Here is a 13,323-nt window from a genome sequence, read left to right as displayed (position 1 = left end):
AAATTCTCTGAATCTCAATTTACCTGTAAGATGGGAAAAACAGTAACTATATCATAGTTTTTTGCATGGATTAAATGAGTCTGAAGAAAAGAGCTTCCAGTCTCTTCCCATTGTATTCCTCCATAGCCTCTGGCAAAATGCTGCTTATATTCAGAGACTCAACAAATAATTTTTCAGGGGGTGAATAAGTATAATTGTTTGAGAAGGTACTACAAATTAACCCTGAAATGAGATAATTTAGCTAAAAAAAAATGAATTTGATCAACCCTGGACTAAATGCCATCTAGAAGAGTCTATGGTGGGTTTGTAGTGGTATGGAAGAATGTGATAGGTTACTGTGTTTTGTTTTGTTTTTTAATTTTATTTATTTGACAGAGAGAGAGAGGGAACACAAGTATGGGGTGTGGGAGAGGGAGAAGCAGGCCTCCCGCCAAGCAGGGAGCCTGATGTGGGGCTCGATCCGAAGGCAGATGCTTAACCTACTGAGCCACCCAGGCACCCCAGGTTACTGTGTTTTATTTCATTCTCTTAAATTGGAATTTGCATTTATTTCATCAATGGGATATAATTGGTCCTCAAAGGCATTGCTTCTTGGTTTGCATTTTATTTCAGTGTATAAATTACCTTGTGATTGAGCATCCTGCTTACTGGTCCCTTACTTCACTAACTGCTTTCCCTTCTGGAGTGTTTTAGCACTGGTGTTTTCATCTGTATGGTGAAAACTATCATTACGCAGAACCCACGATCAGTTGTCTGAGGCAGATCTCTTCTCCCACTCCCACACTTTTCCATAGAGATGTTAACAGTTTACCAATTTAATGAATTACCATTTTGTTTCAGATTTTATTTTTTACTTATTTAAAATTTTTATTTATTTTAAGCAATCTCTACATCCAACATGGGGTTTGTACTCACCATGCTGAGATCAAGAGTCACATGCTCTTCCTACTAAGAGATTTTTTTTGTTTAAGGTTTTACTTATTTATTTGACAGAGAGAGACAGGGAAAGAGGGAACATAAGCAGGGGGAGTGGGAGAGGGAGAAGCAGGCTTCCCGTGGAGCAGGGAGCCCAATGCTGGGCTCAATCCCAGGATGCTGGGCTCGATCCCAGGACCCTGGGATCATGACCTGAGCAGAAGGCAGATGCATAATAACTGAGCCACCCAGGCATCCCCCCTACTAAGATTTTAAAATGTAAAATGTAAAACATTACAGGCCAGATGAAGCCCTGTGTCTTTTTACCCTTCCCAGAGGTGTCAAAAGTTCGTGGATTATCATTCCATTGTATGATATAATGCTTTTACCCCCTCCCACACACACCCACCCACACCCACACACACACACACACACACATACACACATATATGAACAATATATAGTAGCATTTTATGAGCTTTTATGACATACAGGGCGCATTATACTATACTCTTGCCACTTGCTGTTTTTTTTTTTTTTTAAATATTTTATTTATTTATTTGACAGAGAGAGACACAGCGAGAGAGGGAACACAAGCAGGGGGAGTGGGAGAGGGAGAAGCAGGCTCCCCGCAGAGCAGGGAGTCCGATGTGGGACTCAATCCCAGGACCCTGGGATCATGACCTGAGCCGAAGGCAGTCGCTCAACCGACTGAGCCACCCAGGCGCCCGCCACTTGCTGTTTTAACTCACCTTGTATATGACATTTAGCCACAAAGGTCTGATTTATTGTTTATAGTTGTTCTTTCATGTGGAGAAAAAGTAACAGTTTGTTTATCTATTTCCTAATGGTTGGTCAGGTTCTTTCCAATTTTTTGCAGTTTGCCTACAGTGTATACTGCTTCCTTAGGCACATGTGAGTTTCTCTAGTCAGAAATAATTAGAGCAATCATGGGGCATTGCCAAATTGCTCTTGAGCTTGTGTTAAATTACAATCTACCAATATTTTAGAGTTCTTTTTCACTGACCCCCCTTATAAAAATTAGCCCTTCCAGCCCTACTGTGGGTATGTAGTGATAATTTATTGTAGTATTAACTTGCACCTCTAGTTTACTAGTGACATTAAGTATCTTTTGGGGGTTTTTTTTGCCATCAAGTTTTATATCTGTTAGACTTTTTCTATTTTTTATTGATTTGTAAGATTTCTTTATATATTCTGCATATTAATCCCTTGTCATATCTAGTGCAAACAGCTTGTCACATTTCACTTTTTTTTTGGTCATACAGATGATTTGGTTTTAATGTGTCAAAATCATCAGTGTTTTATTTTTAAGGGCTATGCTTTTTGTGTAGTGCTCTAAAAAAAGTCTTCCTGATCCTAGTAAGTGTTAAAAATTTTTGATTCTCACATTTATGTTTTTAATATGTCTTTGTATATGATATGAGGTATGGATATAATTTTCATTTTTTTCCTACATGGATTGCCTAGCACCAACTTCTCAGTTTATCCACAGTGATTTATAATATGCTCTCTATTATATACATCTCCCATATAAATGAATTTTGGCTGGGACTAAATCGATTTATATGATTTCCTATTCTTTTGCCAATACCATGCTATTCTAATTCTATGGCATTATAATATAAGGGGTTTTTCTCCTTTTCAATTCTTACAGCTTTTATTTTGGTCTTGACTTTTTGCATTGGCTTAGAACTGCAATACATTCTTTTTTTTAAGTGGCACACTAGGCCTCAAGGATGTTCCTGATTTTAAAGGGAATCATTTTTAAGGTTTTGTATCAACTATGTTTGCTTTTAGTTTTTTTTCCCCATAAATATCTTTACTTGTATTTTTAAATTTCCCCCCTGTTCCTAGCTTGCTTAGAGATATTTAGAAAAATTATAATAGTTTTTTAAAATTTGTATCATGTTCTTTATTAATATGCTAATGTGATTAAATTTTTGTTTTTACTCTGTAAATTCAGTATACTTTTTAATGAAGTTTAGTATAGTAACACTGATAGGTTTTTCTGATATCTAACAATCCTGGGGCAAATCCTTCTTGTGGATGATACATTTTAAAACAATTTGTTTTTTTATTTGCTAAAAACTTATAAATTTTGGTTTTGGTCATAAGGGGAATTAGCCTCTAATTTTCCTATATTGTATTGCATTATTGGCTTTGAGATTACACTTACTTTTTATTTATACCCATACTTACAGAAAAGTTGCAAGCACAGTGCAAGGAATTTTATCCCCCAGAGCTATTTGAGTGCATTAGTTATCATGTTTCTTTATTCTCCTTCAGTCTGCAAACAGTTCCTTAGTCCTTCTTTGACTTTTATGATCTCGACACTTGAGGACTACAGGCTGTTATTTTGTAGAACATCTGCAGTTGGAATTTGTCTGCTGTTGCTTCATGATCAGATTCAAGTTATGCATCTCAGCAGGAATACCATAGAAGTGATGCTGTGTTTTTCTCTTTTGGATCCTATCAGTGGCACAAAATTTCAATTTGTCCTGTTGTTTGGTGATTTTGATCACTTTGCCTAAAGAGGTTTTGTTTTTGTTTTTTACCATTCCCCTCCTCTGTGAAATTGTCTGTGTCCCTTTGTAATAAATGAATAAGTTACGTGGAGATACTTTGAGACTTTGTAAATATTCCTCACCAAATTTTCAATTTATTCATTGTCTATTTTTGTCTGTGTAGACTCATGGGTTATAATCTTTTACTATCATTATGTCTTTTGATACTCAAATCATCCCTGATTTGGCCAGTGGGAACCTTTTTAAGCTGACTTGTGTGTCTTCAGCATGCCCGCATCATTCTGAGCACTTCCTTACTTTCTGGATCTGTCTATTATCTACTGAAAACTCTGAGATTACATTGATAACATCATTTCCATTCTAACACCACACAGTTCTTCTAGTTCTGCCCCTCTCTATATTTGTACCTATCTTCTCTCCAACAATGAGTAACTCAGATCCTATTATCCTTACAATGTTGATTTGATCAATCCCCCTGTAAGTAACCAGTCTCCTTTTATGGCTGCTACACCCTCCCATATGGGGATGCCCTTTGCTCCCCAGTGCTGAGCTGACATCCCACAGGAACTGCCCTTCTCTGAGGATATACCCACCTGTCAATGCCTGGGCCTCCAGCTCCCTCCTGGGCCCCTTGCCTTTCACTCCCCTCCCACATGTATCTTGCTCTGTTCCACTTCATGGCTTTAGCACTGAATTGCCCAGGAAATAGAAAACATTGTTCTATTCTCGTAACTGAGTTGGGTTGCTTTTCTTTTGCCATATTATAAGATTACATGTTTTTGAAGGTTTTGAAGAAATCCACCTGTAAAAGGCTGTGGGCCTGGTATTTTTGGTGGGTAGGTTTTTAACTCCTGATTTTATTTCATTAATGGGATGTTCGAATTTTCTCTTCAAATTACTTTCAGTTACTTGTAGTTTCTAGAAAGTGTTTTCATCTATTTTCTGATGTATTAACCAAGTTTTCTTAGTATTTTCCTTTGATTTAAACATAATTAAAAATAAACATCTTGGGGCACCTGGATGGCTCAGTCATTAAGCGGCTGCCTTCGGCTCAGGTCGTGATCCCAGAGTCCTGGGATCGAGGCCAGCGTCGGGTCCCTGCTCTGCAGAGAGCCTGCTTCTCCCTCTCCTTCTGTCTGCCACTCTGCCTACTTGTGCTCTCTCTCTATCTCTCTGTTAAATAAATAAATAAAATCTTTAAAATAAATAAAAATAAACATCTTCACTTACATCCACCTTTGCATTCTCAGCACTATTTTAGCTTTCACTCTTTTTTTTTTTTTTTTTTTTTCATTATCCCCCTAGAGCCAGTTTTGCCAGGAGTTTTGGTTATTTGGGGTCCATTGAGATTTCATATGAATCTAGGTGTTTTTAATATAATACAAATTCTTGGTTTATATCGGCACATAGCTTTACTTTTAGCATGTAAGTAAAACATTGTCATTTATTCCATAACTATATAGAGAATTGTCAGTGTTGCAAGGATCCTATTATTATGAAAACATGATGAGAAAAATGGGATTTTTCATTATTTCCTTCCCATTTATTTAACAGAGCAGATATTAAATTGACTGGCTATTTTGGAGCTCTGTTGTAGTTTACCCAGCCTTGGGATACTCCAAAGTTTCTGAATATCAGAATCCTGTTCTCTGGTTATAAATTGTCAAGCCCTAAGGGTAGTCAGGGGGGATATAGTGAGCTTCCATACACATTTCTAGGTCTGTTTTATTTGTTTTGTTTTATATGGGAAGAAGCAGATTTGAAAAGGGTTTAAGTGTTATGCCACATGAAGAAAGGACATACAAACCATCTAGAAGTAGTATAATGACACAGCTTGAAGACTGCAAAACAGGCTAATTTCTAAAGATGAGCTTGAAGTGAAACTTAAAGGAAAAAGCTGGCCTTTCATGGGAACAGAAGAACACAATGACTGTGTTTATTGGTGAATCTTTTCTTTTCATGGTAGTTGTCTCATTTTGTACCCTTTTGTGAGCGTTTCTGTTTTTCTCACAGGGAAATAGCAGGCCTACACAAGTACCCTCTAAGACTTATTTGGCAATTTAGATTCTCATTTTAGGCATTTTTTTTTAAAGTAACAAATGTGTCATTGTTTCTTGCCCTTATATAGGATATATTGTAGTTAAATGTGATCAACTGTGTTTTGGAATGTGTGGAGGCAGCAGACATTGATTCCTAGGCTCCAATTCCTATGAGAAATTACTGAGTTTATGACAACTCTAGCCATCATTTGTTGGATTTTTTTCCCCGTGTTGCCCTGCATTTGCATTTAGCCCATTATAATATACTCAGACCCTTTTAATATCTCATTTACTAATACGTGATGTATTTTGTCTCACAAGATACACTTTAAAGGACTGATTAGCTTTTCTGGTTTCAAAAAATTTTCACTGTTAGACCGATAATGTGCCTGAATACACAGATCCATGTTTAACAACTTAATTTTTCTGTCTTGGTCTCAGATGTTCAAAATAGTTTTTCCTTATTCTAGGACCAAAGTTCATGGAATCAAAGTGGAATTTAAATGATTCTACCACAAAATATCAAAGCTCTGTAGTCACCAAGAATGTGTGTTCATTGCTTACTTGGGATTGATCTGAAAGTTTTGGAAATCTAAGTAGAAGAGTTTTCTATGGACTAGAATCGTATCTTGACGTCCACGTCCCCAAACTAATTTGGGTCTGTACTAACACTTGGAATTGGGTCTAGGAGAGCCACCGCAGCAGTACTGATCTGTGAAGATGTAAAGGCAAAGGACCTTTCCCAGGTCAAAGTCATTCCCTAAAATACACCAGATTGTGGGCAGTCGGAGTAGAGTCTGGGTGATTTTCCTGGACCTTGACCAGAGAGGAGAGTCTGCATCTATTTGTTTTGGCATCCACACCACTTTTTACAGCATCTGGCTCCTGGTATAGGCTCAAGATAGGCTGAGTGAGTTAATGAATGAATGGTCCATTAGTCCCCATTGCACAGTCTTATTAGTAAGAGCTGACATTTAGTCATCTTGTCCTCTGCTTGGCACATATGCAGGAAGTGTTTGATGAACTGTCAAGCTGATCTTCAGTGACATTGTTTCTTCCTCCGCCTTGCTTCTTGCAGATACTCATTTCCATTTCGATCATGGTGCAGCTGCTGCTTATGGATTTCTCCCCACAACCTCATATTCATTCAGTAAACATTTTTTCAACACCTCCTGTAGACCACTTGCTGAGAATGCAGTTGTGGCCAAGATACACACAATCTCTGCTTCAACAGCAGAGAATCCAGCCTCATCTACAGGCGTCAATGAAGGGCATCTCAGAAGAGGTCTCAGTATCAGGTGATGGCTTAGGGATGAGCAAGAATCAGGCAAAGGAACCAAGAAGGTAAAGCAGCATGTTTTGGGAAAAGAAAATAATAGAACAGAACCTTGGATTCCAGGAATTAAAAGATAACTCACTATGGCTAGATGGTAGAGGGTGTGGCAGGAGACACAGCTGGAAACAGGCTGAGGAAATAGGCAAAGACCAGGTCAGCAATTTACAAGGTTTGCTGGGCCTTGAAAATTCAAACCAAGGAGTTTTATTAAGGCAAGGAGATGCTACTGAAGAGTTTTGAGCAGAGGAGTGACATCTTTCATTCATTCATTCATTCATTCATTCACTCATTCAACAAATATGGATCAATTGCCTAGCTAGACTCTTGTGGTCATCAGTGAATAAAACAGAGATCCCTGCTCATGATAATCCATTTATATTTTAGTAAGATTATTCTGGTCCCAGAGTCAAGGAAGTCAAGACTGGAGGCAGAAAGAACAAAGAAAAGCCATCCATGGAGACTCAGGTGATGATCATTGAAGCTGTAGAATGGCACCAGTGGGGATGGCGAGATTTTCTATATAGAATTAACAGGACTTGCTGATTTGTTAGGTGCAGTCAGAGTAAGGGAGAGTGAGTCAAAAACCCCTCATACCCCGAACGTGGGAAATTAAGGAGGATGGTGATGCCAGTAGTCGGACAGCATTTCAGGAAGATTTTCCTGATTTCGATTTTCTATGCTAAGTGAGTGTGAGAAGCCTCTGAGCTGTCCAGGTGGACATGTTGAGCAGACAGTTGTTCATATATGGTAGAATAGGTCTGGGAGGGAGACAAAAATAAGAGTCATGAACATAAATGGAGCCATATGTCATGTTCTTAGATAAGGTAACACAGAGGGGATTTATAGTATACGAGCAATAGTATATGGATGTTGTGGCTATTAGGGATGTTCACAAATCATCAGGTTCTTTCTTTTTTTTTTATGTATTTATTCATTTTATTTTTTGGTAGATTTTTTTTTTTATTAACATATAATGTATCATTTGTTTCAGGGGTACAGGTCTGTGCATCAGGTTCTTTCTTTTCAGGGCATTTGGTAGGACTGTACTTCTTCATTCCTTTGGATGTTGAGTGTGGCCATGTGGCTTCTTTGGCAGATGAAATGTGAACAGATATTGCATGTGACATCTCCAGCAGGAGCTTTAAGTTCCATGGCTGAGATGATGATAGGAGCAGCACTGAAGTGAAGCCTTCATTGGCTTGAGTGCCTAAGTGAACCTAGGGCAAAACCCACTTGACTTGTTTTGGCCATGTAACAGAAGCAAAAAATACACTTCTGTTGTGTTAGGCCTCTGAGATTTTAGAGTTACTTTTAACCTATCCTATCCTCATTGGTCCAGAAATTGATCCAGAAATCCTACCCTGATACAGAGGAGGTTGGAAAGATAACTAACGTGTTATGTAATGGAAAGGCATTTGGTAAAAGTGACTTTTGTGGTAACTTGAAGAAGCAGATCATACACCTAATGAACCTATAACTCTAAAGTTAGAAAACAGAACACTGGTAGCCTGAATGTTGGTGCTGGTGGCTGCATCTAGCAAAAATTTGAGGAAAGAGACAAAATTGGAAAACACTTGGCTGGTGTGTGTTCAGGGATAAATAGAATAGAGAGAATCCAGAAGTGTATGGATATGCAAGTGCTTCTGAATCCCCAACCAGTGAAAAATAAAATGGAGAGACAAAGGCAAATTAAGCCACATTCTTGGGGCAAAGATCAAATCCATGGTATAGTTGTCACCCCCGTTGTCAAAATATATGAATGTATTACAGTGGTTTAGGATAAAGGTTTAACTAGGGGTTGGATGTCCAGTATTTTTAAAAGGACAAGATGAGACAAAAAAGTTTAAATGTGGTCTGTCCACCAAAAGCATGAAGACCAAAAGTACACAATCAAGTTGAGAGAGAAAGAGAAATGTGATGGGAGTAAATGTATATATATATATAAAGCAAATCTAAGATATATGCCTAGAAAACAAGTAAAGGTGGCTATAGGCACAATTCCAAACAAGACTAAATTTAAAAAAATATCCCTAACAATAAAAAATAAAACAAATGAATCTGGGTTCCCAGTCAGTAGCATAGCCATGCATAAAGGAACCCTGGTGACTCTAAAACACCGTAATTTGACCACTTTTTCTTGGTAGAATGTACTCTAAGGATAGAAAGAAATATAAAAATCTTAAACTATTTTCAATAATCATGTTTTTGATGCTAGTATTAGTATTGTTATTTTGAGACTGTTGTGTGGCTATCATGAGATTAAATCAGATGGATAATTGCAATGAGAAATAAGGTTTCTGGCATGGTTGGAAGGAAATAGGGACATAAGGTTGAGGTGATTAAGTAAAAACCCTGTAGTTTTTAATTTGAATTTGAATTTGAATCAGAGACATCAATATGTTATGATATAGGGGCTCCTGGGTGGCTCAGTTGGTTAAGCGACTGCCTTCGGCTCAGGTCATGATCCTGGAGTCCTGGGATCGAGTCCCACATTGGACTCCCTGCTCGGCAGGGAGTCTGCTTCTCCCTCTGACCCTCCCCGCTCTCATGCTCTCTGTCTCTCATTCTCTCTCTCGCAAATAAATAAAATCTTAAAAAAAAAAAATTAAAAAAAATATGTTATGATATATTGTATCTAACAACTGAAAGTACTGAAAACCATGACCAAGTAGCAAGGGCACCTTTGGCATGAAAAGTGTGGTATCTAAAATACCATTCTCATTGAAAGGAACCAGGCTGTATTGGAGAAATGGCTGGTTCCAGGCCTGGGGCAGGGAATGTGTGTGACAATCTTGGAACATCTTGTCATACTAGAAAGCAAGAAAGCTTTCAGAGTCTACTAGAGTGGTGTCAACTTGAATTGACTCTCTCTTGCTAATGACTCCAGTGATTGAAACATATGGAATTTGTTTAAGTTTGTGGCTCATAATGAATCAAACACACACACACACACACACACACACACACACACACTAAACAAACAGTACCTTTGGAGGATGCTAGGGACCCAACTAATTTTTTTTTTTTAAAGATTTTATTTATTTATTTGACAGAGAGACACAGCGAGAGAGGGAACACAAGCAGGGGGAGTGGGAGAGGGAGAGGCAGGCTTCCCGCTGAGCAGGGAGCCTGATGTGGGGCTCGATCCCAGGACCCTGGGATCATGACCCTAGCTGAAGGCAGACGCTTAACGACTGAGCCACCCAGGCACCCACCAACTACTTTTTTTTTTAATAAACATCTGTCAAAGATTATATTTGACTCATTATTTAATGAGGGAACCAGTAAAATGGTACAACCAGTTCAAAGGAGAATTCAAGCAATGTTCACACATAGGCCATCAGAAATGCTGAAATAAATTTACCAATAGATATAAAAGTGGTCAGCATCCATAGGGTGGCAACCATTGCATTCCACCAAACAAAATTCATTTATGTTTCTATTATCAAAAATAAGTTACAGGGGCGCTTGGGTACACTAGGCAGGATATCCAGTGTTTTTTTTTTTCCTATTTGAAAGTTTTTAACAAGTTTTTATGACACTCTCTCCCCTCTTGATCATATTATCTTAAAGATTATTCTTTTATTTATTTATTTTTATTATGTTATGTTATCACCATACAGTACATCATTAGTTTTTGATGTAGTGATCCATGATTCATTATTTGTGTATAACACCCAGTGCTCATTACAACACTTGCCCTCCTTAATGCCCATCACCAGGCTACCCATCTCCCCCACCACCCTCCCCTCTGAAACTCTCAGATTATTTCCTAGAGTCCAGAGTCTCTCATGGTTCGTCTTTCCCTCTGATTTCCCCCCATTCAGTTTTCCCTTCCTTCCTGTAAGGTCCTCTGTGCTATTCCTTATGTTCCACATATGAGTGAAACATATAATAACTTTCTCCGCTTGACTTATTTTGACAAATCAGGAAAAAATATCCAATGGAAAAAAGTCTCTTCAATAAATGGTGCTGGGAAAATTGGACAGCTATATACAGAAGAATGAAACTCGACCATTCTCTTATACCATACACAAAGATAAACTGAAAATTGATGAAAGACCTCATTGTGCGACAGGAATCCATCAAAATCCTAGAGGAGAACATAGGCAGTAACCTCTTCGACATCGGCCACAGCAACTTCTTTCATAACACGTTTCCAAAGGCAAGGGAAACAAAAGCAAAAATGAACTTTTGGGACTTCATCAAGATAAAAAGCTTCTGCACAGCAAAGGAAACAGTCAACAAAACAAAGAGGCAAACCACAGAATGGGAGAAGATATCTGCAAATGACATTACAGATAAAGCACTGGCATCCAAGATCTATAAAGAACTTCTCAAACTCAACACCCAGAAACCAAATAATCAAGTCAAAAAATGGGCAGAAGACATGAACAGACACTTCTCCAAAGAAGACATACAAATGGCTAACAGACACATGAAAAAATGTTCAACGTCATTAGCTATCAGGGAAATGCAAATCAAAATCACATTGAGATACCATCCTACACCAGTTAGAATGGCAAAAATTAACAAGTCAGGAAACAACAAATGTTGGAGAGGTTGTGGAGAAAGGGGAACCCTCTTACACTGTTGGTGGGAATGCAAGTTGGTACAGCCACTTTGGAAAACATTATATAGGTTCCTCAAAAAGTTAAAAATAGAGCTACCTTATGACCCAGCAATTACACTACTGTGTATTTAACCCAAAGATACAGATGTAGTGAAAAGAAGGGCCATATGCACCCCAATGTTCATAGCAGCAATGTCCGCAATAGCCAAACTGTGGAAAGAAATGAGATGCCCTTCAACAGATGAATGGATAAAGATGTCGTTCATATATACAATGGAATATTACTCAGCCATCAGAAAGGATGAATATCCACCATTTGCATCTACGTGGATGGAACTGGAGGGGATTAAAGATTATTCTTGATCACAAGAAGTTTTGTTTCGGGGCACGTGGGTGGCTCAGATGGTTAAGCGTCTGCCTTCAGCTCAGGTCCTGATCTCCAGGTTCTGGGATCGAGCCTCATGTTGGGCTCCCAGCTCAGTGGGGAGTCTCCTTCCTCCTCCTCTGCCTCTTCCCCTGCTTGTGCTCTCTCTGTCTCAAATTAATAAAACCTTTTTTTTATTTCTTTTTAAAAAAAAGAAAAAGTTTTGTTTCATTAGATTTAGCCTAATTATTTATACAGGTGCAGCAAGAATATTAACTAACTATATAGGCCTGAGTTTATTTGGTAAATCTAGCACCATGTCAACTAATTATTTTGAAATTTGGAAAATAAGCAAAGAAACAAACGCATATTCTGATTTTCCTATATGAACTGGACCCTAGGATAAAAAAACAGTTAATGAAGGCAGAGGACCATAAGGGAAGAGAGAGCCAAAAATGAAGCAAGTCAAAACCAGAGAGGGAGACAAACCATAAGAGACTCTTAATCTTAGGAAACAAACTGAGGGTTGCTGGAAGGGAGGGGAGTGTGAGGGATGGGGCACCTGGGTGATGTACATTGGGGAGGGTATGTGTTGTAATGAGCACTGGGTATTATATAAGACTGATGAATCACAGACCTGTACCCCTGAAACAAAAATACATATATGTTAATTAATTGAATTTAAATTAAAAAGAACAGTTGATGAGGAAAAGTGTTCTATATACTGAACCCTGGGAATAAAAAATGAAGAAGAAATGATGGTGTTATACTAGAACAATTTTGGAATCCCTAACAAATTAATGGTCTAAGCAATCATTAAAAATGGCTGCCAACATCATAGACATTATTTGCCTTCTATTAGTCTGAATTTGATCAAACCTCTTTGTGTAAACACCATATTACAAGAAATCTAGAGAATGGGGAAATGTTAACTAATAGGAGGAGACAGCAAAGTTTAGACTGTAGAAAACTGTAAAGGACAAATTAACAGGACTCTTCAATAAATTTCATGGAAGAAAAAATACAATGGATGGGAAAACCCATAAACTAAAAACTATCCAAGATGCAAATAATCAGTTGCACTATATGGAACTCCTTTGTATCCTGTGTAAACTGATTCAAAAAAATTTTGAGAGGGGGCGGAGCAAGATGGTGGAGGAGTAGGAGACCTGGATTTCGTCTGGTCTCAGGAATTCAGCTGGATAGGGATCAAACCATTCTGAACACCTACAAACTCAATAGGAGATCGAAGAAAAGAAGAGCAGCAACTCTCTGAACAGAAAAGCGACCACTTTCTGGAAGGTAGGACGTGCGGAGAAGTGAATCCGAGGCGATATTCGGGAGGATAGATGGCGGGGGAGGGGCCTCCGTCCGCCGCTTCTGGCAAGTGATAGAACCACGGAGCACAAAATCGGAACTTTGAGAAGTCAGCTCCCCTGAGGGAAGTCACTCTGGTGGCTAAGCGGGGAGTGGAACCCTCGTGGGACAGTGTGGTCTCAGGACCCTCGGGGTCACAGAAAGACCGGAGGTGCCTGAGTGTGGCAGAGCTC

The 13,323-nt window shown here is 38.6% G+C and overlaps 1 protein-coding gene across 13 annotated transcripts in view; it reads left to right on the top strand.

Moving 5' to 3' along the window:
• The window catches only part of ENTREP2 (endosomal transmembrane epsin interactor 2), a 360,783-nt gene that overhangs the window by 253,588 nt on the left and 93,872 nt on the right, over nt 1-13,323 (top strand). The gene's annotated exons all lie outside the window — the stretch shown is intronic.

The sequence above is a fragment of the Leptonychotes weddellii genome, chromosome 9, assembly GCF_054177405.1.
Source record: "Leptonychotes weddellii isolate Sample4059 chromosome 9, ASM5417740v2, whole genome shotgun sequence".
Lineage (NCBI taxonomy): Eukaryota > Metazoa > Chordata > Mammalia > Carnivora > Phocidae > Leptonychotes > Leptonychotes weddellii.
Note: the sequence above shows the minus strand (reverse complement) of the source record. Positions and strands in the feature narration are given on the sequence as shown.